The 26,014-nt window shown below is 37.8% G+C and overlaps 1 long non-coding RNA gene across 1 annotated transcript in view; it reads left to right on the top strand.

The window, feature by feature from the left end:
- LOC139165048 (uncharacterized) overlaps positions 1-26,014 on the top strand; it is a 213,169-nt gene that overhangs the window by 78,839 nt on the left and 108,316 nt on the right. The window contains exon 3 of the long non-coding RNA XR_011558734.1: positions 6,056-6,165. This is a non-coding gene — a long non-coding RNA (uncharacterized lncRNA). The remainder of the gene's footprint in view (positions 1-6,055; positions 6,166-26,014) is intronic.

Here is a 26,014-nt window from a genome sequence, read left to right as displayed (position 1 = left end):
AACAGAAGTAGCTATTGAAATGGTCAGCGATCTCCTTATTCCCATTAATGCATGTATTATTCCCGGTACTAAGCTTCGTGATGCCGCAGTTTTTCTTCTTCTTATCATTAATATATCTGAAGAAGGTTTTATCCCCCTTCTTTACAGATTTGGCAATTTCTTCCTCTTTTGAGGCTTTAGCAGCATATATTATCTGTTTCGCCTCCTTCTGTCTCATTTTATATACCTCCCTATCAGCTATGTTATAGCGTACATATATTGTACAGTCACTATATGTCCTTTATTTATAAAGAATAATTCTTAATTTCAATCTTTAGATTTATTTATTTTTCAAAAATTCAGTTTTCCCCTTTATTTTGGTCATTTATTGTACAAATAGTACCACATTCTTCTGAAAAATATGGAAAAATATTGAATTGTCTTTAAATAAAATAAATAAATAAATGCCTTACATATACTGTTTTATTTTACATATATTTATTAGAAATGCACGACCAGCGGCTTAAACCGCCAGCCGAAATTGCCTACGGAGTAGGGGGACGCTGACGGCAGCTCTTTTGAGCTTCGAACTTCCGGGTTCCTTTGGAACCCAGAAGTTCGGCTTCTGGCAGCGCGCCAGGGAAGCGCACTGCCTGCTGGTCCGGAGGAGGTCTGAGATCGAATAGGACCTCCCCCTCTTGCTCCTGGCTCTGGAAGCGAACACCCGCCCACCAGTGTTCTCTCTAATTTTTTTGGGGGGTGGGCGGAAAAGTATAGTGTCTGAGCGGCAGTCCCTTTGGGACTGGGCGGCACAGAAATATTAAATAAATAAACAAACAAACAAACAAACAAAAAACCCACCCTGTTTTGCTTCAGAGAATTTCAAAATAAAATACTGTACTGTGTGTGTATAACAGTGAGCTCATAATAGGGCAACTCTATCAATATCAAAATGCCACTTAAATAGTTGAGCTAGTTTCAAACTAGATTTTGATTTTCTTTCTCTCTTCCTTACTCCCATTCTTTTTCTTTTTCTTTTCCTCCCTCTCTTTTTTCTATCTGTTTCTCTCTCTTCCTCTCTTCCTCTCTCTCTCCTTCCCTCTCACTCTTTCCCTCTCGGCTTCTGGGCAGGTTTGAAAAACTCTGAGTTGATGATGATTTTTAAGTGAGCGATTGCTCACTGCTCAGCTTAGAGGGAACTATGCCGCCCACCCTCCGCTATCAACAGTGTGTCCTATGGAGGTCGCCTTGGGGCCGAATAGGAATTTTTTGCAGCCTCCCCTTTAGAGGCGGACGTTTTTTTGCCTATTCCACACTGACGGTGCGGGCTGGATTGGTTAGGGGGTGCGGCGCACTTAGATATCAGTATAGGCCTCCCGTTGGTCACTGGGGTTTGGCAGGTTGGGGCGGAAATGGGCAATTACCGTGTTTCCCCGATAGTAAGACAGCGTCTTACTTTCTTTTTACCCCCAAAAGCCCCCCTATGTCTTACTTTCGGGGTATGTCTTATATTGGAAAAAAATTGTCGAATTTTTTGTTGTAATCATAAAATTAACATTTATTAACAACCTGAACAGTATTGTATTCACCACAAAACAGTTTTATAAAAGGAAGTGCCAAGAATGTCTTGTTACAACATTGCATAACATGTAAAACAATGAAAAATGGTAAGAACGAACAGTGGAATACTGGAAGATAAAACAGATTTATTCCATGACAACCATGTCATCATCCTCAGGAATATCATCATAAACATCCACACTCTTAGGTTCCTGTGGATTTTCTTGGGACTCTCGGGACGACATTTCTTGCCGAATCATTGGCCCATATTTCTCATGGGTAGCAACGGCACTGTCCTGAAATGAGCAGGCTTTGTCCAGGTAGCCAGCTCGCAGTGCATTTGCAACGCAGGTGTTAGTGATCTTATTCCAAGAATTCTTCACCCAGTTAACAATCTCTGGCAGTCTGGGCTTCACAAAGTTCCCACGTACATTTCTCCCCATTCGGTTTTCAATGTAGTCATTGATTTCCACACGCAGATAGTCCTTGAACGGCTTGTTAATGGCGATATCGAGAGTCTGAAGATAAGCCGTCATCCCTGCAGGAATCATGATTTGGTCGATTCTCCGCTCATGAAGGAAGTTTTTCATGGTTTTGGCGCGGTGTGTGCTGGCTGCATCCCAGATCAGCATCCCTCTTTTGTTCCCGCGCATTACAAGTGGCAGCATTAAATCAAGCCACTTTCTTATAACATCTTGTGTGGCCCAGGCTTTTTCAGTTTCCAGCACATAAATGCCAGAAACCCGCTCAATCTTCTCCTTCTTGCCCTTTGCAATGAGTAGCGGTGTTGCTTTAGTGCCATCCAGACGAATCGTCAAAATGCAGGTGACACATGCACTTTCATAAGCGGTGGAGGGAACGTACACTGCGGAGGCACCTCGTTGATCAATGGTGGTTTGAGCTGCTTGGCCCATGAACACGGCAGTTTCATCCATGGCGATCATGTTGCAAAGACTGTATTTAGAGAAGTCAATGTCATCCACAAACTTCTTGTAGGCTAATGCACGTTTAACAATCTCAGCATCTTCCAATCTAAATAGGGTTGTGGATCTTCTCAAAGACAGGTCATTGCGTTCAAGAAAGTTATCCACCCAGTGCTGTGATGCCTTGAATTGTTCAGGGGAAATGTCAAACTGTGGCGACACTGCAAGGGCATATTCCTGAATCTGAGCCCTGGTTACCACCAATGTCTTTGCTCTCCTGTCTGCAACCCACTCAGAGACCAGGCTTTCCAGCTCTGTATACATTGGTTGCCGACCACATCCAATCTTGCGCTTTTTAGCCATTCCGCTCTCCACTTTTTCACTCAGGTTAGTGTATTCTGCACGCCATTTTCGGACCAGTCGGTGATCCAACATTTTCTCCTTGCAGAACTGCACTACATTTTTGCCCCAAGATTCTTCGACAATCGCTTTTTTATACTCCACGGTGTAACTCCTCCTTTTACCACTGGAACCGGAAGCGCTCATGTCTAGGGGCAAAAAAACCTATTTTATTTCCTTCTTTGAAGCCACTCATACATTAAGTTCCAAGTTTCATAATACAGTATTCTAAATCTTTCTCTTTCAATTCTAATGTCAATTTGTCTAGTTCCAAACATTCCAAAATCTTTTTTTACGTTTTTGGTTGGTACCCCTCATTTCCAGTATTGTGCTAGTGTGATTCTTACTGCTGTGAGAATGTGAATAATAACATTATTATTATTATTATTATTATTATTATTGTTGTTGTTGTTGTTGTTGTTGTTATTGTTATTATTATTATTATTATTATTATTATTATTATTAACAACAACAACAACCCATTACCATAGGTGGTGAACCCATCCTTCTCTCTCTCTCTCTCTCATTCTCTTATTTTTTCTCTCTCTCTCTCTTTCCTTTCTCTCATTCCCTCTTTCTCTCTATCCTTTCTACCGTATCTCTCACTCTTTCCTTCTCTCCCTCCCTCCCTTTCTCTCTCTTTCCTTTCTCTCATTCCCTCTTTCTCTCTATCCTTTCTATCTCTCACTCTTTCCTTCTCTCCCTCCCTTTCTCTCTCTTTCCTTTCTCTCATTCCCTCTTTCTCTCTATCCTTTCTATCTCTCACTCTTTCCTTCTCTCCCTCCCTTTCTCTCTCTTTCCTTTCTCTCATTCCCTCTTTCTCTCTATCCTTTCTATCTCTCACTCTTTCCTTCTCTCCCTCCCTTTCTCTCTCTTTCCTTTCTCTCATTCCCTCTTTCTCTCTATCCTTTCTATCTCTCACTCTTTCCTTCTCTCCCTCCCTTTCTCTCTCTTTCCTTTCTCTCATTCCCTCTTTCTCTCTATCCTTTCTATCTCTCACTCTTTCCTTCTCTCCCTCCCTTTCTCTCTCTTTCCTTTCTCTCATTCCCTCTTTCTCTCTATCCTTTCTATCTCTCACTCTTTCCTTCTCTCCCTCCCTTTCTCTCTCTTTCCTTTCTCTCATTCTCTCTTTGTCTCCTGGGGCTGACTGTGCCTGCCCTGCACCCCCCACCACGGAGGGAAAGCATTTGGCATCGGCACCGCCAAACCCCCCCCCCACGAGCAGCAAAGCATCGGAGCCAAAAGGCAAAGGGCGCGCCCCGCCGCTTAGGCTTTTGCTGCTCCTGGAAGGGGGGGGATCGGCGCCCACCCCTCCAGAAGCAGCAAAAGCCTAAGCGGCGGGGCGCGCCCTTTGCCTTTCCGCGGAAGAGGAGAGGCAGCGGATCGGGCGGGCGGGGGCACCGCCAACCCCCCCCCAGCAGCAAAAGCCTAAGCATCGGAGTCAAAAGGCAAAAAGCGCACCCCGCCGCTTAGGCTTTTGCTGCTCCTGGAAGGGGGGGGATCGGCGCCCACCCCTCCAGAAGCAGCAAAAGCCTAAGCGGCGGGGCGCGCTGTTTGCCTTTTGGTGGAAGATGAGAGGCAGCGGATCGGGCAGGCGGGGGCACCGCCAACCCCCCCCCAGCAGCAAAAGCCTAAGCATCGGAATCAAAAGGCAAAAAGCGCGCCCCGCCGCTTAGGCTTTTGCTGCTCCTGGAAGGGGGGGATCGGCGCCCACCCCTCCAGAAGCAGCAAAAGCCTAAGCGGCGGGGCGCGCCCTTTGCCTTTCCGCGGAAGAGGAGAGAGAGCGGATCGGGCGGGCGGGGGCAGCGCCTTCTACTGCCGGCGCCTCCCCGCCCCCCCCCCTGCGGGCTGGCAGGGGGATTGGGACTGCGCGTCCATGGAAAAGGGCGTGGGGGGGTATTTTGGGGTCCGAAGGCAAACAAGACAGGAGTGGCAGAGGAGGCTACCTCTCCAAGCAGAGTATGAAATCACAGCCGGCTCCAGCGAAGGCAGAAAGTGACTGCAGAAGCGGCCAGCGGACGGCAAAAGCAAGCGTAACGTAACCCCCGTGTTTCCCCGAAAGTAAGACATATGTCTTACTTTCGGGGTATGGCTTACATTAGCCGACCCCCCTGAAACCCCCCATATGTCTTACAATCGGGGGGGTCTTACTATCGGGGAAACACGGTAGAAGCGACTGCGCATGCTCCTTTGGGCATCCTTTAAAGGGTGATGGACCGCCTCTCTCCAGGAACTAGAGGTTGGAACAACATCGGGGATTGGAGAGAGGATGTCCATGGGAATCACCGGATCTAATTTCCCACGGGGATTGGAGGGTGAACTCCTCCCACACGACGAAGGGGCGTGGTTTGGATCCAGGTGAAGGTGGCTACCTTCACCTGGTTCAGCAAGGAGGTTTTGCCCAATGTTGCCAAGGAATTTTCTGGTAGGAATTTCCGCCTCGTTAGTTTTGGCCTCTGCAGGTCTTTAGTTCATGTTTGAATTTAAATATTTAAATTTACGTATTCAAATTTATTTAAATTCATGTTGATTTAATAAAATGACCCTTATTTAATCCACAATACGTCTCAGCGTCTTTACTCCGCTTCGGGGGGGCAATATGCATTTTAAAATAATGACATGTAAAGCAAAGTGATGAACATAAATAGCTTTTTATTCTTATCAACCTCTTTTAGAGTTTTTAGCAGAGCTAGAGCCCTTTTCAGTTTATTTTTTCCAAGAAAATATGATGACCATAATATATTGACACTCCAGTCTACAAATCAGACCAGTTTTCGCTTGCTCTGTGACGTTAAAGTTCTCTAGGTATAGTTCTCCCTAGCTCTCTAGATATCCCAATACATTTTTTTCTTACAAGGGAGTTGGATGGCAAGATTGTTTTAAATCAGCCATCAAGCAAACATTTAAAACGAACTATTGGAAAGAATAGCTGATTAAAAATAATACCAGTTTATTTACTTCCACCAGTGTGGTCAGATTAAATTTATTTGTTTAAAATTATAAATATATTTCAATACTTCTTACTAATCTTTGTGAGTTAAAGAATTTATGAAGTCATTCTGTTAAGTTTATTTGCCAATTTTCTCATTTTTCCATTTGTGGCAGGTATGAAGCTATTAAAAATACACCTTCTGCTTTTGGAATTATTGTACTGCTCTGATCTTACCCAAATATTATTTATTATTCTGTTACAGATATATTATAGTGATAGAATGGCAGAGAATGCATTATCTATTTGATTCTGTCTCCTGTAAAAAGAATTTTTCATGGAATTGGAAGCCCGACTGAAGCTAGCTATGATCAGGTATGAATACATTTAATTGATCTCCATTGCTTTTGTTTGTTCCAAAATTATTTTTGTCTGCTCCAAAATACACTAATGTTCCAAATTATTTTATAATAAAAATTATTTAAAAATTGTGGTTATTCAATTTTGCATGCCTCATCGTGACAATGGAAAGATTAATTCCCTTCTTTCTATAGTAAAAACATGAATATTCTGCTGGCATTTTAAAATTCAAAATATGAAGAGTTGTTCACACATAAAGGTGTGTGTTCCAATCTGAATAAAGTGCGAGTCTAGAGACTCTTCATATATTTTCAGAATGATATAAGACATTCTTCAGGTATTTTTTCCAATGCACATTGAGATGAGAAATGTCCCCCGAGGTTTGTCTCCAACATCTGCTAATTACATATATTTCTTTACAACACGGAAGTTCCCTTTTTAGCTATCATAGAAAACAGCTGTTGATAGTCATGTCTTCTATTAATATAGCTAATCATTTTGAATGCCCTATGAACTCATAACTATCTTACATCCTGTGGTAATGGATTTCAGAAATTGTTTATTTGTTATTGGGTTATCAACTGAAAATCCATTGCTGTTTTCACAAGACTCCCCAGAATGCAATATTTTAATGTAGTTTTAGCTTGAACAAAATTAATAACTGTATATATCTTTTTCTTCTTTGTCTTTTTCTGTTTTATTACTTTATTTTAAAATACTATAAATATTTCTCAAATTATTGGTGTCCCTCAAGCAAATACTAAGTAATACATAATAACACAAATAATTTCCAGATGAGGCACAAAATATATAAATAAAACCATATTTAAGGCAATTAATAACAGAAATAGCTTTACAGATATATTTCAAGAAATAATCAGAATCAAAAACATATATATACACAGTATATATAAACATTGTGGAAGCAGAAAAATATTTACATAACATTCTTAAATTATAGTCAGAAGTACATTTTTTATCAAAATACTTGAATATATATATATGTGTATGTGTGTGTGTCACATGTTGTTGGGTTTTTTTTTTGCTGAATTTGAAAATTAAGGGAGAGTAGGATAGATCTATTTCGGCCTTATTTTGGCCTCATCAGCTAGCCATACCCACTATATATATGAAGTCCCAGTGGGTATGGCTAGCTGATGAGGCCAAAATAAGGCCGAAATAGATCTATCCTAGTCTCCCTTAATTTTCAAATTCAGCAAAAAAACATGTGACACATATAGATAGAATTGTCGGCTATCAATAAAATTAACTGCCTTGGAAATGGCCCTGGGTTGGGCCGAGAGGCAAATAAGGAGCTGTGATGTTCCTTCAATACACCAGGGTGATTCGACACAAAATGTAACCCTTCCCTGGTACAGAGCTGAAAGGATTGGATACTGTAGCCTAGAGGTTAATTCTCTGCCTTACAAGGCAAAGGTTGCAGGTTCAAGTCCCAGTGAGGGTATGGCTAGCTGATGAGGCCAAAATAAGGCCGAAATAGATCTATCCTAGTCTCCCTTAATTTTCAAAAATTCAGCAAAAACATGTGACAAATATATTCAATGTATTTTACGGATTTATAAATTGATCTTTTCCTGACATATGAATTTGCTCATTATATGTTAAATATTCCACACACTATTTAGCTACTTAGTAATCTCTTATCCTTTTCTTGAACTACAGTTCCCCCTAAATGTATCCTTTTCCAGTTATAAAATCTTTTTGATATGTGGTAACACGAAGTGTACGTCATATTATAAACTAAACTTTCGGGAGGTTTATATAATAGTATAGTAATTCCAACTTTCATTTTCAATACTTATTCCTAATGTTTACTTTACTTTTTTTTTTACTACAACAGAAAATGAGATGTTATTTTCCAGTGTTATATAACGTGCAAATGAATGCCAAACAGTGGTTCTTTATACTGTATATCCTTTGCAAATGTAGTTATTAAGTTTTCTGTCTACTAGTGATAACTTTATTTTCCTCTATTTGAAAAACTAAACTTAAATTCAGAAAATACTTCAAGTTATTTTAATTTATAAGAATTATCACATTTTCACACTCAAAATGTAAGGGTGTAGTTGACAAATCTTATCTTTCACCATGAAAATGTGTTGTTCGATCATAATGTCTCTGTTATTAGAGTCATCCAATAAGGTTTTACATGTGTCTGGAAGATTATGACATATTTTTTCTGATGATCTGGCATTTTCTTGGTTTTTTTTACATACCGTGTTTCTCCGAAAGTAAGACAGTGTCTTACTTTCTTTTTACCCCCAAAAGCCCCACTACGTCTTACTTTCGGGGTATGTCTTACATTGGAAAAAAATTGAAAGGGTCGCGTTCCCGAAGGCATCTCCCCAGAGTCCAGAAGGGCAGCCGCGGGACAGGAGCCTCGTGAGCCCTTTTCCAAGTTCAACCTCAGGGCTCCAAGCGGCATGCACGCGTGGAGCCATAGACGCGTATCGGGGAAGCGTGTGTCTGGAGGGGAGGAGCCGCTCTGCGCAGTTGGGCAGCCCCACCTGCCTGCCGGAAAGGAGGCGGGCGAAGGAGGGTGCAGCTCCGGCCGCTCGCCTCGGAGCTGGTCGGCCTCGCTGGCCGCTTGCAGCCGAGCGTCGGCAGGACTCGGTTGCTGGGACGAGCGCCTTCGCTGCAAGCCGCCGCCCGCTCGGCTCGCTACGGACCAGCGCCGTCCTTCGCTTTGCCAAGCTGGGGAAGAGGCGGTGGCGCCGCGGCGAGGCGAAGGGCGCGCGGGGAGCTTGGAAGCGACATCATCGGGCTCCCCCCCGGCAATACCCCCGTGTTTCCCCGAAAGTAAGACATATGTCTTACTTTCGGGGTACGGCTTATATTAGCCGACCCCCCTGAAACCCCCGATACGTCTTACAATCGGGGGTGTCTTACTATCGGGGAAACAGGGTAGAAACCATTATATATCAATCCTTTCTTTGTCTTCTGTTTCATATTAAGTTACTTTCTCTCTCATGTGTAGGAAATATACTACAGAATGTTTACTTTTCTGGCAATTGTTGGAGATATTTCTGGCACATAATCTATAAAAACAATGTATTTGCATAGGATGTCATATTTCTTCTACACAAGTTTATTAGTTGTATCCCAGATGCAATTAGAATATGAACTGAATGATTTAATTGGACTACAAAATAGAATGGCTACCATTATGAATCTTTTCAATATTTAGGCCAGGTTCATCCAGTCTGACATTCAAGATACTTTGAGATTACGATTTCTAAAATTCCTAGCCATTAAGCTGGGAGTTTTAGTCTAGTTATATCTGAAGGGCATTAGATTGGAGAAGATAAATCTAAGTAAACACAGAACTAAATGTTTATTATCTCACTCCTGGTCCAGCAGGCAGAAAAATGTGATAAGAATAGGGAAGATATGTAATAAAAAGTCTCAGGTTACACATGCATAAAATGTAAAGGAAGAGAAATCAGAGACAACTGAAAGCAGAAGTTGTGCATTTTTTCAGTCTATGTAATATAGAAAGAGTATCATCTCAGTATATACAACAACAAACTAATGGCAACCTCCTGTTCAGAGCGGAACTGCAGTATATTCTATAATTTAGTTATTAATAAATTTTCTGTAAGGTATGCATAATTGTGAAATGCTTTCTCTGTATTTTTATTCTTTTATTCAATAAATCATGCATGGGTATGCCACAATAAAGCAATACAAAATGCCACTTTGACCAAGAGTTCTTAATTCTTTCCTTTGAATGTTGACCAAGGATATTTTCTGAAACAGATTAAATAGTAGCTTTGCTCAAAGTTCTTCACTGATCAGGCTTTATTTTTTCCATCACTTTAGCTTGCAGTCTCATGCAAAAGCTTAGCTTTGGCTTTTCTTTCTGTTCTTGTTTTCTGTCCCAGGAAATGTAAGAATTTCATTAAAAGATGAAAGGTTTAACTGCAAAGGTAATAATTGTAGGACCAAGTGCTCTTCCACAGTTAGATCAGATTTATTACTCAATAGATTGTTTCCAAGCAAAAGTAATGTTTTGTTGTAATCTATTTCCTGAACTAAGACAGATTGCTTGTTCTTACTGTCAAAAATTCTTCTTAGTTCCAGGCAGTAAAGGGCTACCAAAAATTTTACTACCACACTGTGGGTTTGGCTTATGCAGGAAGCCCTGCATTTTCTTTCAACATCTTTCAGTACAGATTGGGTGCTCTGGGGTGGAGCTCCATTTTTGTTACCCACTGCATCCCCCCCATCCCCCCCCCCCCGGTCTGAGCAGAAGCCCACCCCTGGTTCTAGGTTAATTAATTACTGGAATAGCTTGCCTGCAGGAATTGTGGGTGCTCCACCATCACTGGAGGTATTTAAGAAGAGATTGCACAGCCATTTTTCTGGAATGATACAGGGTATCCTGATTGAGAAGGGTTGGGGATTGAACAAGAAGACCTTCAATGTCCCTTCCAACTCTTTTATTGTGTATTCTCCAATTAATTTAATGTCCATACATTAGGAGCATATTGTTAGGAACCAGACATAAATTTGGAAAAAGAATGTGATGCCAATTACACAAAAATTATTTAAATCCAGAACAAGATGAAAATACTAAAAATAAACAGACTGTATTTTAACATTCTTAAATATAATAGAGAGGGAAACCCTTTTCAGACTTCAAAGTTTCCATATCTATATTCTGTTTCCTAATCTGGTCTACCAGTTGATAGCTTTTGTGGATAAAACTTAGAATTTAGAAAATATTCAAAACTATAGAGACAGTATATTACAATTTAAGTAAATAAATATCTGATTAGAAGTATTCTGCTGTCAGTAGTATGTAGAACTGTGCATTATATAGTTATTATCCAAATAAATATTAATTCATGAAAAATTGACATTATTTGCATAATAAATGTGTAAGTGAATCTTTTTTTGATACCTAAACTATTACAAACTTCCTTCCCAGTATAAAAACTTGGCCATATACTGTATATGCACTCACTTAGGAAATGAGAAACATATGGATAATCCTCTTTATAGGTGTAAATAATAACTGAGGAATAACCATTGGTGTATATATCTACTTTTTTGTTTTATTTTCTCAGTATTTACAAGTAACAGTAGCCAAGCTAAACATCCTTAGAAAGATAAAATAATATTAAGCATTAGTTAATGCTTTCTCTCATTTGAGAAGTTACAAGAAGAAGACTTTTCTGAAAAGTATTTGCTTGAATAGTTTATTACTGTTATTTTCTTTGCGTGGGTTTTCAAAAGTTGATGTTAACATATTCAATTATGGTTACCTAATCTATACCTTCTCTATCTTATGAAAAAACATACCTGAAAGTTTTGATTGGCCAAAAAACAATGTACAGTGATACCTTGTCTTACAAACTTAATTGGTTCTGGGACTAGGTTCTTAAGGTGAAAAGTTTGTAAGACGAAACAATGTTTCCCATAGGAATCAATGGAAAAGCGATTAATGCGTGCAAGCCCAAAATTCACCCCTTTTGCCAGCCGAAGCGCCTGTTTTTGCACTGCTGAGATTCCCCTGAGGCTCCCCTCCATGGAAAACCCCACCTCTGGACTTCTGTGTTTTTGTGATGCTGCAAGGGAATCCCAGCAGGGGAATCCCAGCATCACAAAAACAAGCACTTCGCTGGCAACGGAAGTCCGGAGGTGGGGTTTCCCAACGAAGGAAGCATCAGTGAAATTGCAGCATCGCAAAAACACCGAAGTCCTCGAAATCCCACCTCCGGACCTCTGTGTTTTTGCGATGCTGCGATTTCACTGAGGCTCCCCTCCCCAGCGGCGGCGGTGGGTTTGTAAGGTGAAAATAGTTTGTAAGAAGAGACAAAAAAATCTTAAACCCCAGGTTTGTATCTCGAAAAGTTTGTATGACGAGGCGTTTGTAAGACGAGGTATCACTGTATTAGTGGACCCATATGATGACAACCACATCATATGCAAGATTATAAATTAGCAAAGGAAGTGGGGGGGAAAGGAAAAACAAATGACATTGTGTTCCTGCGAAACTAAGTAAAGTGGGAAGATCTTTCTCTACTGGTATTTTGAAGAACACTAAAGATCTGGCTCTTTGCTCAGGTCTTTGATGAAGATAATTGATGCCCTTTCTTCCTTTCTTGTTCTTTGCCATCATTGTTCTTGGGCTGTTTTTGTTGTTTTGACTTGTTGTAAATGTTTTAAAAACATTTAGAGTAAACCACCCATAGTCACAGGATGTTGGCAGCAGATAAATTTAATAAATTATTATTAGTTATCTACTAGATCTTAATGCAGTTATATTGGAATGGAGTTGATGGACACAAGGAGGAAAGAGTGTAAGTATAATTATAAGTGTAAAATATAAGTCAGAAGTACATATGTGAGAAAATATTAATGCAATTGTGTGCAGATATTAATAATATGTTTTCTAGAGATGAATTTTGAATTAATATGATCCAAGAGAAAAGATTATTTTGTTAAATAACATGCTTAAATCGTAAAAATGATAGAGAAAAGGCATTAAAGTGATTGCATCATTTCAAAATCCAACAATCAATGTTAATGGTGACTGTTGATATTTGCAGTGAAAAAAGTCTGGAGCCAGAAAAAGGCTGAAACATAAGTTTATTTTATTCATATTTTTCAGAAAAAACTAAGACTATAAATCTAAATTTGTGCCTTCTGCCGCACGAATCCCAGTGACCAGTTAGGTCCCACAGAGTGGGCCTTCTCCGGGTCCCGTCAACTAAACAATGTCGTTTGGTGGGACCCAGGGGAAGAGCCTTCTCTGTGGCGGCCCCGGCCCTCTGGAACCAGCTCCCCCCAGAGATCAGAATTGCCCCCACCCTTCCCACCCTTCATAAGCTCCTTAAAACCCACCTCTCTCATCAGGCATGGGGGAATTGAGATATTCCTTCCCCCTAGGTCTATACAATTTATGCATGGTATGTTTATGTGTATGTTTGATTTTTAATAAGGGTTTTTAGTTATTTTAAATATTATATTATATTATTATAGAGTCTACCAAGAGGAACGGCACACAAATCTAATAAACAAACAAACAAACAAACAAACAAACAAACAAACAAACAAACATGATAAAATATTGAGATAATTGGTGAAGGATACAGAGTGATGAGTACTTCTGTATGTGGTTCAAGCCATTATTTGGTAATGCCAAAAGTAGATCGTGAGGAAACAAATGATGGAGAGAGAAAGAGAGAATAAAAGAAATAATAAAAGTTGAAGAATTGGAAAGGGAAAAATATGAGGCTTATATTTAAAAGGTTAAAAGTTAAGTTAATGTAGAACAAAATGAACCGAAATTAGTTATAAGATAGGAGAATATGGAGAGTTACTTGGAACAGAGTAAAAAGAACTACATTATACAGTGCTAAAGAAGTGTGTAAAATTATGTTGAGGGGAGTATAAAGTGGATGATTAGTGGAGAGATGACATAAGACAAGCTGTGAATGAGGAAAGTATAATGCAATTTCTGCAAAAATGAGAAGAGGTATTGTATAATGTGGCTAGAGAGAAGCAATTGCATAAAATAATGAAAGATAGCAAGGAAAAGTTAAGCAAAATGCAGACTAAATTGGTTGGAAATAAAACATTGTGTATTTACTGCTTTGCCCACATTTATTTATTTATTTGTGTGTGTGTGTGTGTGTGTGTGTGTGTATGAATAGGTAGGTAGGTAGATAAAAAATAAAAAAACAGTTATATATATGAGGACTAGGTTTGCTATAAGCAATATAATAATGTAGTTGTAATGGGGTATTTAAATGTGTCTTGTAAAATATGAAGTAGTAGGGTCTAGAATGAAGGGAATAAATGAATATGGATTGAATACAAAAGTGAGTAATCAGTATGAAATAATTACATTGAGGTGATTTAGTCCTATTAGAAAATCATTGAGGATTGAATTACAAAATGGATATATGAAGGGCCGCTGCTCAAGAGGAATTGCAAGCTAGTGGATTACTAATTAGTATTTTTGCTTGATATATGCTTATGTCTAAGCACAGAACAAGGCCTCTACTCCTCATAATAACCATATTTTCCACCCAAAGTCATCCAGTGACCTTGAATGACTAGAGGAGGACTAGAGTCTAGAATCCTGCCGTTGCTAATCCATCAGTTTAACCTCTTCTCATCATTGAATCTGGTAATCACAATCGTGGCAGGCTGTCTGTCTGACAAAAGTATGGAAAAGAGATTGGTGAGAAATTTAATGAAGTCGTGTTTGGAGTTGGGAAAGCCAGGATAGTTTGTAAAGCAATGAGTGACATTATAAATGTGGTTTAGGTGAATTAGTTTTAGCTGTTTTTCTTTTTCTTACTTCACACCTTTAATTTTCTTCCTCTCATTTTTTATTTTGTACTTCTGTTCTGCGCTCTGCAAACATAGCTTATCATGAAAGGAATAGCATAGTGGGTGTGTATGAATGTGTATATGTAGAGGGTAACAAGATTATACATCTTTAGGTTATCCAGTGGTGCATTAACTAAACAAAAAAGACAGCTATTTGCTTTGGGAGGCTAAATTAGACAAGGAATTCCACACAAAAGATTCTCCTATGTTTAGACTTTATAATATAAACAACTAATTTAATGCATCACCAATGATACACAATAGATGCCATCTTACAATTTGACAATGGGTAAAACACTGATGTAATCTGAGAGAAATTTCAAAGTGATTAATCTGGAACAGAAAAAGATCTGTTGTGTAAATTTATTTACCCCCTTTTTTATTAAAAACATACAGTTAATGTAATTCAATTGTACATAATTAACAAGACATAATAGCTGATTTTTGCAATATGAACAACACTTTTGGGACTGTGGAAAATATATATATCGTGCATTTGTTGATTTTTTAAAATTTCATTTCTTTTTGGAGTTTAATTATAAAAATAGGTTATTCTTTTCCTAGGATGACTTTCTAACTATTATGACATACCTTTTTCTTCTACTTTTTCATAACACACTTTTTAATAATATGTCTATAATTTTATAGCCAAATAAATTTTATAATTTCTCCATATTTATAGCAATTATTTTTTGATATTAACACATTTAATAATGGGCAAAAATAATTTTTATCTCTCTTGGTACATTGCTTATATTTACATGAGTCCTTGTATATATTTGTGTTCTTATATCTATTTTCTTTCTCTGCTATCCTTCTGCAACTTGTAAAAAAACATTAAAAATAGATTTGGGCAATTCTTATTTTCTCATTATTTATTAGGTTTAGGTTTATTAGATTTATAGGCCGCCTTTCTCCTCGCGGAATCGGGGCAGCTTACAAGAATAAAATAGAGACAATTACAATAAATGGAATTTAAGACATTACAGATAATAATTTAAAAAACCACAATAAAACAATCAATAATCCTTCTTTCATGCAATGACCAGAGCATCATTACTGTGTTCTTTTAAGGAAACTTTTAAACAAAGTTCATGTTTCAAGTGGATATGGATACTAGCATGCGCTGGCTGAATGAAAAGATTGCTTGCCTTACCGGCTGCTTTGCTTGTTGCCCATCCCTACGTCAAAACATATTTTGAAGGTAGTAGTATTCTTAATTAAGAATACAGTACCAGCAATTTGACCTATGCTGTGCGAGGTAGAGGTTAGTTTAGAAATACAAAATATAAATAAATAAATGAATTCCAAATGAGAAATCCTCAAACTAGTTTCAATTTTCAAGATTGCTGAAGAAGACAATTAAGGGGTTTGTTGAATTTCAGGATATAAAATTAATCTTTAAAAAACAAATGATAATGAAACACCTATCTGGAAGAATAAAAGTGATCTCAAGAAAGAAGGGGGGGGGGATTTAAAGCCAAATGGCAGAATTTGAAACACACGGAAACAAGACCTCACGTTAGGATGTGTATAAAATTGCTCTTAAAATATGACAGAGGTAGGCAGAAAAAATAAGATTATGATTAAATTGTTGCAATTAAAAAGAAATAATTTCATCACAGCAATGGGAGAATTTATGGAAATATTCAGTAAAATTTACCTCAAGGTATGTATAGTTTAAGAAGAAATTGGGACAAAATGTTATAAAGTAATACATAACTCCACCCATAATTGCAAAAATACAATAAAATCATAGAATAATAAATATGGGAAAGAATTGGTACAGAAGTATAGTGGTATATATACAATAACATTAAATTGTCCTGGAAAGAAATATACAGGATTATTTAAAAAAAATAAAAATAATGCAAAAGGGATCTATTTTTTTCTACTAAGAATTTTTTCTATCTAATTTTTAAAATCACTTTTTAAATTATATTCCAATGGTAACACAAATTTGGCCCATATTAGAAAAGAGATAAGTTGCTAATAATAGCAGATAGGGAAATCAAGCTTGATGTATACCAGTAATGGCAAAATTAAGAGTATAATCTAGGGGAGAACTTTGACTTAATTTAGGCAAGAATGACTTCTATATATATTATCTAGCAAACTTAAATACTCACTACAGGTTTTTAACTTGGAAATATTTAATGTAATATTAATAGCCTGAAATAATTTTAATATCTATAAATATTTTAATGTAATTACCAAATACAATGGGAAATTTAGAACTTAATATTGTTTTTATTGGCTTTTTAAAAATTATTAATTTTGGGGGATTAAGTGCATTTATTTTAGGACAGTGATAAATTGTACCATAGTAACATATTGTAATATAAACATTAGTATTTTGTGGTCCTTGTCAATTATTTCTTAAGATGATGTAATGAGTCTAGTTTATATTAATTAATCAATGAAATGATAAAAGTTAAATTTTATGACAATTGTAAATACTCTGTTTATTTATTTCTATTTTATTTTTCATCTGCTATATTCTTTTTCATTTTATCCTTTTTCATTTTATTTTTTCTTAAATATTTTAAATTTAAAACATTAAATTTTTTTTAAATGTATTAAAATACATTTTAGGTGGTTCCCCAAAAAAAGTTTACATAATTTAGTTCAAGGGAGTTTTGAACTTTCCCTATTTAAAGGATGATATATGATTTCCTGCATATATTGATGTGAATTTTTTATTCATCCTCCAATGGTAGGGATTTATATCGTCGTGCACCCATTTTGGCACCATCTAACATCTGCATTCAGCATATACAGAAGAAAGAATAATTTTTCAGCTACATGGAATTAATATTTTCCAGGTGCCTCCATACTAATAAGTAATAGCCATTGAAAAGCTAAAATACAGTATACTCAATTTAATCATTGAAGCAGATACTATATACTTTCTTTATTCAACTTGTTGAATATTTTTGAATTTTTATAGGTGCCTTACATACCTCTTACTTAAAATTAGAAGAATAATTATGTGTCTGTGAGCATTAGATCATTTAATTTTGTTTGCAGGTACAAAGACGCATTTATCATATTTATGACATTTTACAAAGTATAGACACTTAAATATTATAATTGAATTCTATATAAGTTAAGATAGGCTTGAGTCGTTTGCTTATATATCTAATCCATTTTCTTCTTTTGTTTGTACCCACTAAACTAGAATCACATTTCCATCCAAAACTTTAGAACAAACTAGAATATTGAGGGATTTTTAAATGGAAGACAGCTTTATATTCAGTCCCAAATCTAGTAATCATAATTTTCCAATTTGAACAAACAAGAAAATATGGATAGAGTTTTTCTTGTTTCATTATTGCACATCGTAGGATGTGAAATTAAGGAACTGTTTATGAGACGGTATGGTTAAGTATAGATGACATTAATAACAAAATTGTACTGAGTTGCCCAGAATGTGGTCTGTAACTGTGAAGATATTATTTACTTATTTATTTTGCTAACCAAATTAGCATAACTGCCCATCTCCCCAAAGATGATTCTGAGCAATGCGCAATGATTTGTAGGTCTCAAGAATTGCACCAGAAAATCTGAGGATTCTGACTACAAATCTAATAAATAAATAATATTGTCAGAAGTCAGGAACAATAACAATTCAAACTGACAGGGTTTTGGAACACAATTCACCAAACTTCACAACTGTGGAAAAGAAAAAAGTGTGGATGTCGCCATACCAGGTGACAGTCGAATTGATGAGAAATAACAAGAAAAATTTAGCCGATATTAGGATCTTAAAATCAAATTACAACAACTCTAGCCTAAACCAGTACAGGTAATCTGCACACTGGGTGCTGTGCCAAAAGACCTCATCCAGCATTTGAAAACAATAAACATTGACAAAACAATAAACATTGACAAAACCATGATCTATCAGTTGCAAAAGGCCACCGTACTTGGATCTGTGCGCATCATATGAAAATACATCACATAGTCCTAGATGGGAAGTGTTCGACTTGTGATATTGTGATACGAAATCCAGCATGTAAATCTCATTTGCCGTATATTACTGTTTTTTATTAAGATGATGATGATGATGGTGATATATAACAGTAATAAATACAACAACAATAAAAACAACAACAACAATAATAGTAAAAATAACAACTGAGGTGCTAAACTGATCATTATGTAAAAAATACATCTTACCTGTATCCAAAAGATCATGGGAACACAAAATGGAAAAAGTTGTTGAAAGTGAGAAGGTGAAGATCTTGTGGGACTTTCGAATACAGATAAGATTTAGAACAATATCACAGTCATCAAAAACTGAAGTGTACAATTTATTGATATTGCTGTACCAGGAGATTCCAGAGTCGAAGAAAAATAACTTTTCATGTTCTTACTACCTCTGTAGTAAGAGGTAGGATGGGACTCTCTGTATAAGAGAAGGATGGGATACAGAAACATATGCAGGGCAGTTGTGCAGAATTCTAAGAATATGACCATAAAAATCATTTGGATACTCTCAGGTTTTCATTGACTCGGTAGATCCATTCAAAGCAAATGAGGCACAATTGTGCTCAGTTTATTTAGCCGCTAAGAAAGTAGACAGGATTCTTGGGAGAACCATATCTTCTTTGGTTGTTGAAGACATCCAGAGGTGACATATGATTAAGTCCATACAGTAATTTTGTATTTCAAAGGAAGGTGGTTCCATGAAGGGGCCTCACTCCTCAATAGATCATTGCTAAATTTTTGTTCAACTTTCAATGTCCTCCTTATGGAGAAGGTTGCAGGAAAGTATCTAGGCTGCAGCTTCAGAAGAACCCTATTCAGCCAGGATTCTTAGTGAGGTAATATACTGATATGACATTGGTCTACTTGTCAGTAACCATTGGTGGTACAACCGTTTACTGTTTGAGTTCTTGGTAGCTTTAGATTTAATTATGCGTATTCTTCTGGTTCAGTTATGAAAATTAGGACTAGGAGGCACAACATTTATGTTGTATCCATTTGCAGTTGGTGTAGATCAGTATTGGGTTGCTACCGGAACAGTGGGGGATGCCGCTTCGGTAACAGAAATGGAGCTGCACACACAGCTTCGGGTGACTGGTGGGTATGCATGCACATTGGAGCAAGATTTGGCTTCTGCGCATGCACAGGAAGTAAAATATTGCAAGAGGATGCATGCGTGAGAGATTTTTTGGTGATTTTTTTTCTTCCAAGCATGTGGGGAAGAAAACAAAATTGCCAAAATCTCACGGCCCACGCATCTTCTCATAACATTTGCTTCCTGAACATCTGCAGAAGCCAAATCTTGCTCTGACACATGTACATGCCCATCTGACACGCTCATGCGCCCACCGGTCACCTGGAGCTGCGCACATCAGCACCCGTAGCAGCGGTAAGTTGGAGCTCCGCCTGGTGTAGATAGGAGAGAAGAGATCAAATCCAAAGACCCTGATTTGCAGAGTGCCATCGGACTAAAAAGTTCACCCTCCTGTTTAACATGTTCATGAAGCTACTGAGTGAGATCATCTGTTGGCACGAGGTCAGGTATAATCAGTACACTGATGATTCTCAGCTGTATATCCTGACTCCTGGCCAACTGAATAATATTGTCAAGATCTTGTCTCAGTGCCTAGAAACTGTGGGGATCTGGATGGGGAAGAAAGTATTTAAACTCATCCTTAGCAATACCAAAGAAATGGACATTATATGGACCTTCCAAATTCAGGGACTTTCATATCTAGCTCTGAATGGGGATGCACTTCCCCAGACAGGACTGGTGCACCTTATTAGATCTTCCTGGGATTTCAGCTCCTTGTTAAGGAACAGGTAACATATTTAGCCAAGAAGGTCTCCATACAGATTTGTCTTGTGTACCAATTGCACTCTTTCCTGGATTGGGTCTCCCTCCTCATGGTTATTCCTGCATGGGTTATTTCATGGACTTTGCAATGTATTTTATATGTGGCTGTTCTTGAAGACCGTATGGCAGCTTCAGTTGGTACAGAATATAATAGCAAGAGAAAGTACGGGCATGCCACCATATAGCAATAGCAATAGCACTTTGACATATGTACCGCTTCACAGTGCTTTACAGCCTTCTCTAAGCAATTTACATATTGTCCCCCAAAATTTGGGTCTTCATTTTACCTATCTCGGAAGCATGGAAGGCTGAGTCAACCTTGAGTCTGGTAAGATTTGAACTGCCAAATTACAGTCAGCCAGTAGTCAGCAGAAGTAGCCTGCAGTACAGCATTCTAACCGCTGGCAAACTTCACCAGCTACCAATAGACTCCTGGCTGCAGTTCAAAGTGTTGCTTATCATCTTATATGGTGTATGTATTACAGTATTTGTGGGACTGTTTCTCTTCCATTGTTTTTGCCCTGAGTCAGCATGTTCTGTATCCTATTCATTAAACAGATCCTATTAAATAATCCAGATCAAGAAATCGAATCCACAGGAAGGCTAAAACAGGTTTTATTATATATATATATATATATATATATATATATATATATATATATATATATATATATATATATATATAATATTTATATTTATTCTTTGTCCAATATACAATACATATGGAAGAGAATAGACATTAAGTAATATATATAAAGATAGAAAATAAAAATAAGAGAAGTAGATGGGAGGGAGAGAATATATATAACAACAGATTTTATTATATATAATAACAGAAACTTTCAAGATTGTACTGCCTGAATATTTCTGTGTATGTGGACATGGACTTAAAATGATTTCATCATTTTGGTAGTAGATTTGCATATCTCCATCAAAATCATCTTCATTATACTCTACACACAGTGCCAGATGCTGGGACCCAGGAAGCATGCTTTCTCTGTCATAGTGACATTCAAAAACAAGTTTATTTATTTATTAATTATTTTATTTATTTAGATTTGTATGCCGCCCCTCTCCGCGGACTCCACCTCCTTTCCCAGTCGTTAGTCTAAGATGTGGATGTAGGTTTCCTATCTGAAACATTTTATGTCTCTTTAACTTTAACTGAGATGATCCCCTTCCTTTCTACTATTATTCTATTATTTTGATTCTACCTTTGTGCACTGCTCAGTCATCAAGACACTAGGCAGCGTTAGAAATAACCAACCAACCAATCCAGGGATTTTCTGGTGGTCTCCATCCAAATATTAACAAAGTCAGATCTTAGTTTTTTTCCTATCAGGTGGGAGTGAAGGTCAACTCAAGGGAATCTTTTCATTTTTCTGAGCATTGAACCATTGAAGTGAATGCTTTTCTGAGCATTGAAGTAACTGCCTGAAATATTACACTGTGAGATGCTTTTGTTCCAAATAATTTTGTCCATTCTGTCACTGAAAAACTGCTGAAACTCTCTATTCTACCCTAAATAAGCATTTGCAGCAGTGTAGCATGTTGGGGAGTACTATGCTGAGTCTCATAAGAACTCTCTTGTATCTAAAAAGATATTGAAATGCTTTGAAATAGTGAAATCAAAAAGGGAATTCCTTAAGGAGAAAATAACAATGATGGAGTTGGTAGAGGCAAGGAAGAAACAAAAGGACAATAAATCCCCAGGCCCAGATACCGGCAGAACTTTATAAGAAAATAGAAGAACCGCTGGACACTATAGTGTTGGAAATTTTAATGATGCACTAATGCAAATATACTACAATCTTGGACAGAAGCCCTCATTTCATTTATTCCCAAAGATGATACAGACCCCACACAAATTAGAAACTACAGGCCCATTTCGCTATTGAATGTGGATTATAAGATATTTGCAGCTGTCATCTCAGAAAGACTTTAAAAAGTTCTAAATGAAATAATACATACAGACCAAAATGGTTTCATTTCAAGAAGGAATATAAAAAACAATATAAGAACAATAATCAACACATTAGAATATTATGAAGCCTACCCTGGAAAACAAATACATGTATCTGTACTCTCTCGATGCCTAAAAGGCCTTCGACAACTTAAACTGGAAGTTCATAATTTTATAATTGGAAAAAATGAACTTTGAAGAACAGTGTAAAAGAATGAAATAGCAAAATAGCTAAAAATAGCAAGGATAATAATCAATGGAGATACCACTGGAAATTTTAATATAATGAAGTAAGTGAGACAAAGATGCCCTTTATCCCCGCTGTTATACATTCTGATCATAGAAGTACTATTATTAGAATTAGAGCTGATGAGGAAATAAATGGTCTTCAAATTTAAAAAGGTCTACAAACTCCAAGCATTTACAAACGATACAGTATTCATAGTAGAACAACCATTACAGACAGGAACTAAACTGCTCCAGCATATAGAAGATTACAGAAGAGTTGCAGGACGGAAAATCAATAAAAACAAAAGTAATAATGGAAAATCTCACAAAAAAAATAAGAAATAGAAAGGGAAGAAAGAACAGGCATACAGGTCAAGAAAAAAATATCTGGGAATTTGGATAACATCTAAATGTTCAGTCTTGAAGGAGGACAGCCATGGTAGACTAGTTCAAAAGATAAAAAAAGACCTAGAAATCTGGAAGAACCTTCAACTATCTTTTATAGGCAGGATTGCCTCCACTAAAATGAACATATTGCCCAGAATTCTATTCTTATTTTAGGTAATATGAATAAAACTAGGGAAATGATTTTTAATGAGTTAAACAAGATAATAATAAACTATATATGGCAAGGAAAAAATCATGAATTAAACTAAAATCCTTACAAGATAAGAGAAAAAGAGGATTTGGCATCCCTGGTTGGGAGATATATTATCATTCAGCAGCCGTTACCAGGATTAAATATTGGATATTACTCAAAAATAAAAGAATCCTGACCCTGGAAGGACATGATCTCCAGAGAGGCTGGCATGCCTTTCTATGGAATGTTAAAGTATGACTCATATCTACTTCCTAAGACAACAAATTAGAGATACACTTATACAATTTTGTCTAAAAATTGAAATAAATCACTACAATAAAATACCCATCTGGCTTTCAACAGAAATATTAAAGGAACAAGGAGAATTGAAAACAAGAATAGAATTAAAAGAGCAAGGTATAGAAATTGACTGGTGGCTGTATTTACAGATAAAATCTAGACAATAAATAAGATGCAGAACACTATGGGTTCCAGAAAGAAGAAAATGAATTAGATAAATTTATATTGGGACCAGAGGATAAATTGGACCACAAAAATTTTACAATTATCTATAATTAGCTATAAGATGGAAAAAGAGGTTATGAAGAAGGTGATGATCACATGGGCACAAAACTTCAGTCATAACATAAAACTGGAAAAATGGCAGAAAATCTTGCGTAAAAGCTATAAAATAAGTCTGTTGCATACAAAGAAAACATTTATAATTTTTTTACAAATGGCATCTTCCACCAGCAAGGATGGCAAAAGTGTACTCCAAAACTTCGCCAGAATGTTGGAAATGCAAACACAAAACCACAACATACCACATGTGGTGGTCATATCTCAAAGCAAAGCAATACAGTGATCCCTCGAGTATCGTGAGGGTTACGTTCCAAGACCCCTCGCGATACTCGATTTTTCGCAATATAGTGGTGCGGAAGTAAAAACACCATCTGCGCATGCGCGCCCTTTTTCCATGGCCGCGCATGCGCAGATGGTGTTTTTACTTCCGCACCTGGGAAGACCCAGGGAAGGTTCCTTCCGCCGCCCAGCAGCTGATCTGCTCGGCAGCGCCGCAGCAGCGAGGAGCCGAAGATCGGGGTTTCCCCGCCACTCACACAAAGGGGAAACCCCGATCTTCGGCTCCTCGCTGCTGCCACGCCTGCCACTTGTCCGCCCGCCGCTTGTCCGCCGCCTGCCTGCCCGCCTGCCCGCCGCTTGTCCGCCCGCCGCTTGTCCGCCTGCCGCTTGTCCGCCCGCCGCTTGTCCGCCGCCTGCCTGCCCGCCTGCCCGCCGCTTGTCCGCCCGCCGCTTGTCCGCCGCTTGTCCGCCCGCCGCTTGTCCGCCGCCTGCCTGCCCGTCCGCCCGCCGCTTGTCCGCCGCCTCGCTTGTCCGCCCGCCGCTTGTCCGCCGCCTCGCTTGTCCGCCCGCCGCTTGTCCGCCGCCTGCCTGCCCGCCGCTCGGTGCACGAGAGAGAGAAAGTGAGAAAAAGAGGGAGAGCAAGAGGGGGAGAGATAGAGAAAGAGAGAGAAGGAAAGAAAGAAAGAGATGAGAAAGGAAGGAAGAGAGTGAGAGAGAAGAAGAAAGAGAGAGAGAGAAGAGTGGAGTATTTTTTAATTAATATTTTCTGAAAAATCGCGATATAGCGTTTTGCGAAGATCGAGATTGCGAAAATCGAGGGATCACTGTACCTGCAAAAGACAAAAGAAATGGATTGAAGAGATAACTACCCAATGAATAGAAATGAAACAGGAATTATTTTTACTAGGGATATTTACAGGGAACCAAGATAAAAAGACTCAATATCTAATTTTACATATGATCATAGCAGCAAAAATAACATTTGCAAAGAATTGGAAGAACAATAAAATACCATCAGAGGAGTGTGTGATCAAAAAAATCTTAGAGTTTGCAGAAATAGACAGCCCTACACAAGAAATAAAAGACAAAGAGGAATCAGTTTACTATAAGATATGGGATGACTGCAGTAGTGGGTTCCTAATAATACGGCTAATTGCGTGTGGCTCCAACATGCGCACACGCATCCGAATGAGATGTTGCTTCTGAGCCAGGGTGGCGCAGCAGGTAGAGTGCTGTACTGCAGGCCACTGAAGCTGACTGTAGATCTGTAGGTTAGCAGTTCAAATCTCATCACCGGCTCAAGGTTGACTCAGCCTTCCATCCTTCCAAGGTGGGTAAAATGAGGACCCGGATTGTAGGGGCAATATGCTGGCTCTGTTACAAAGTGGTATTGTTAACATGTTGTAAGCCACCCTGAGTCTAAGGAGAAGGGCGGCATAAAAATCAATCAGTCAAACAAACAAACAAACAAATAAATAAATATGCAAGAAGCAAAATCTTGCGAGGGGACACGTGTGCTTTTTTTTCTTCTGCGCATGCATGGAAACAAAAAACATTGAAATCTCACGTGGATGTGTGTGCCCTCACGAGATTTGTTCCCTGCACATGCGCAGAAACAACATGTCATTCAGACACATGTGCCTACGCCTGAGCCACAATTAGCTGTACCGGTAGGAACGCACTACTGGATGACTGGTATAAATGGTAAAATAACAGATGGACAGGTCATGAATGATTAAAGTTAGGTAGCATAGAAGCATGAAAAGTGATAAAAAATTGTAAAAAAAAAAAAAGCAATATCCTCATATTTAACAGTACAATTTTAAAATTGATAGATAAGAAAGAAAAATATTATTGTTTAACATAAAAAGAAATTTATGCAAGGATGGATTTGTATGTATGTATAATTAATTGTAACTGAAAAGATGAAAAGTTTATTTTTTTAAAAAAAAAGATGCTTATCTCCATTGTCATTCTGCATTATAAAAATAGAGTATGAATAGCTGTATACTTA

The sequence above is a fragment of the Erythrolamprus reginae genome, chromosome 3 (assembly GCF_031021105.1).
Source record: "Erythrolamprus reginae isolate rEryReg1 chromosome 3, rEryReg1.hap1, whole genome shotgun sequence".
NCBI lineage: Eukaryota > Metazoa > Chordata > Lepidosauria > Squamata > Dipsadidae > Erythrolamprus > Erythrolamprus reginae.
The sequence above is the reverse complement of the archived record's forward strand: the minus strand, read 5'-3'. Positions and strand labels throughout refer to the sequence as shown.